Here is a 3172-nt window from a genome sequence, read left to right on the forward strand (position 1 = left end):
TGGGAGGGGGAAAGAAAGACGAAACAGGCCAAGGCAGTACGTCATATCAGAACTGGGGACGATGCAACAACTATCCAGCGCTAGTATAGCGTGTTTCCACATGAGTGACGGGTGATCCCCGAGAAGGAGGAGAAGATGCTGCAGCTTGTCATCGTGGAATTCAGAGAGAGGCCTTGGTCTTCTACATTTCTTAAATTACAAATTTGACGCCATAGTGTAGCCAGAAGATGGGCAGTATGACACATCACGAAACGTCGCGAGATATCAATGCTAACACGCGGCTGGAGACCCGAGAAACGTTCATCAATAATAGCATGAACGGAAAGCAGTGACTGAAAAGGGAGTGAAAGACACAGGGTGTCCAGAAAAGGACTCCCTGATTTCAAAATTAAATATCTCGTAAAAAAAGATCGATATAGGAACGCAGTAAACGGTATGTTTATTGTGAAACCTGTAAGAAGTTTATACAGCAGTTTGAAATAATAGTTACAAAAGCTGTAATCGCCATACGTAATGCCTAGTATAAATAGTGATCCGAAGCCCATAGCGATCAGTTCCACTATTGAAACGTGAAAGGAGGTTAGCGTACCGAAGGAAGAGATTAAAACCATGTACTCCCTTGAACAACGCGTTTTTCTGGTGCTACAGTACCATAGGTTAGAAGAGAGTCCTACGGCAACAAGGCGAAGTTTTCAAGCACGATTTAATGTTCCAAAAGGACCCGATGGGAAAACAATTCGTACGCTCTTAGCAAAATTTCAACGAACAGGCAGCGTAACTGATGATATAAAAGGTAGACTGGGAATGGCAAGGAAAGGGTTTCTGAAGAAGAGAAATTTGTTAACATGGAGTATAGATTTAAGAGTCAGAATCTCTTTTCGGAAAGTATTTGTGTGGAGTGTTGCCATGTATGGGAGTGAAACACAGACGGCAAACAATGTAGACAAGAAGAGAATAGAAGCTTTTGAAATAAGGTGCTAGGGAAGAGCGCTGAAAATTTGCTGGATTAATCACGTAACTAATGAGGAAGTATTGAATAGCATTGGAGAGCAACCAAATTTGTTGCACAACCTCACTTGAACAACGGATCCCTTGATACCCAGCATGCTGAAACATAAAGGGATCATCTACTAACATTAGAGAGAAGTGTGTGTGAATGGGGGCCTGGCGTAAAAGTCGGACACTGAGAAGAAGAGGTGAATTCGGTAAGCGTATACAGAAGTATGTAGGTTTCAGTAGTTATCCCGAGATGAAGAGGCCTACAGGGCATTGAGTGGCACAGAGATCTGCATGAAACTAGTCTTCAGACTGAAGTCTAGAACAACAATATGTCACATCAACTAAAAAAAGGGTTATCGACTTTTTGTTTAGGAAATTTCGTTCTTATTTCTTCATTAGTCTAAGTGTAAAATAATCAGAAACTAATTAAAAGTATATAATTATGGTTTTGTGTCATCATTCACAAACGCTTTAAACGTTTAACGTAAAATTTTTTCACCTTAATCATTTGTAAAGTAATAAGACGCTTAAAACCACCTCATACGTGGAAGTTTGGTTTTTCAAGGAATGATAGGGTGAGGATAACAAGAACATTTAGTACACAAGTTACAATGTAAGGCTTCCACAACGAATGTGAGGCTGCACTAACAGCGCAGAAACCGACGCTTTACGCAGGATGTAAGGAAACTGTATGTAGATGGGATGCAGAGTAGCTCACTGCCTCGGTACGTTAGGTGCCTTTCAGTACTGTCGATGCTGCTCTGGGAGAGGTGCCGTGTGGGAAAACGAGGTTCAACCAGCTTGTCGAACGTGTTCTGGGAGGCTTATCGGAAATTCCTGTGCCGTGTAATCTTACCTCTCCAACACATCACTATTAAATCTTAGTGTCTTCATTATTTTCAAAGGCTGCGAGAGACGTAAGATATACATAAGGAAAACTTTTTACTTATCTTTATTTTGTCTTCTTGTTGGCTCCATGTCTTGTGGCTAAGGGTACATTCTTGTGGCTGAAATTTTGATTTAATATTTTGGGATCCTGATGACTAAATATCTGATGAAGGTTTCAATCTTTGTGGCTTTATCAAATATCATACCATATATTGTTTTTCAATTTCCACTTAATGTTCCAAATTATAGAGTTGGTGTCGATCATATAAATACGCCTGTCTCCATCACAGGCATGCCCACTACTACAAGCACTCACTATATTTCAAATAGTTTTCAAAACAAAATACTTAACAAACTTTCCTGACAAAACTAAAATCTTTACCTCACTGTATCATTATCTTATAAACGAATTCAGAAATAAGTCTTGGGGATTTGGGGGTCTTTTAAATTTGGCAGGCATTTTTCGTTGTAGTGTGTTTTCAAATTTACTTTACTATATATCAGATATGTTGCAGCATTTTCCACTACTATTTATTCTGAAGGCAACTTTTATGTGTAGTTATGAATGTAATTTTTTCATTGTGGTATGTAAGTATGTACGTCATTGCTCCTATTGACTGCAATGAATTATTTACAGCAAACGTCACGACGAAATAAACATACTGTGAAAAGAAATCAGAATGTGCAACTATTTAAACAGACGTGTACAAGATGATCATTGGTGTGCACCTCATACTTCTCTAACTGAATTTTTTTGAGCCATCAAGGATTCGTTGATGAATTACCACCAAAATATTACTCTGTGTGACATTATTGAATGAAAATATGCAAAATTTATCAGTTTAGTGATTTATTTCTACCCACCTTTGCAATAAAATAAGTGCAAATGCAAATGGGGCTTAACTAAGTTCATATAGGAGTCCCAAAATGTATGTTTTGCAGTTTAAATTCTCATCAATATAGACACCTAAAAATTTTTAAGTTTCCACCCCATTTATTATTTCCTCACAGGGTGTTACAGTTATCATTGTTGTGCTGCCCCCAGATTCACAACAGAATATTTTGTGTCTTTTTAATATTGAGGGTTTCCAGAAAAACGGTCAGTTTTAGAAACATTGTTTATAATTCCTTCTCTTCCTGTATGTGTGGCTGTATTGTTTACAACAGTAGTGTCACCTTACAAAAAATGAGTAAAACTAATACTAATTCCGCTTGTTGTGTATTAAAGTGTATTAAACGGAAGACCGTTTATATATGTGAGAAACAATATTACACCTATAAATGA

The sequence above is a fragment of the Schistocerca gregaria genome, chromosome 1 (genome assembly GCF_023897955.1).
Source record: "Schistocerca gregaria isolate iqSchGreg1 chromosome 1, iqSchGreg1.2, whole genome shotgun sequence".
Lineage (NCBI taxonomy): Eukaryota > Metazoa > Arthropoda > Insecta > Orthoptera > Acrididae > Schistocerca > Schistocerca gregaria.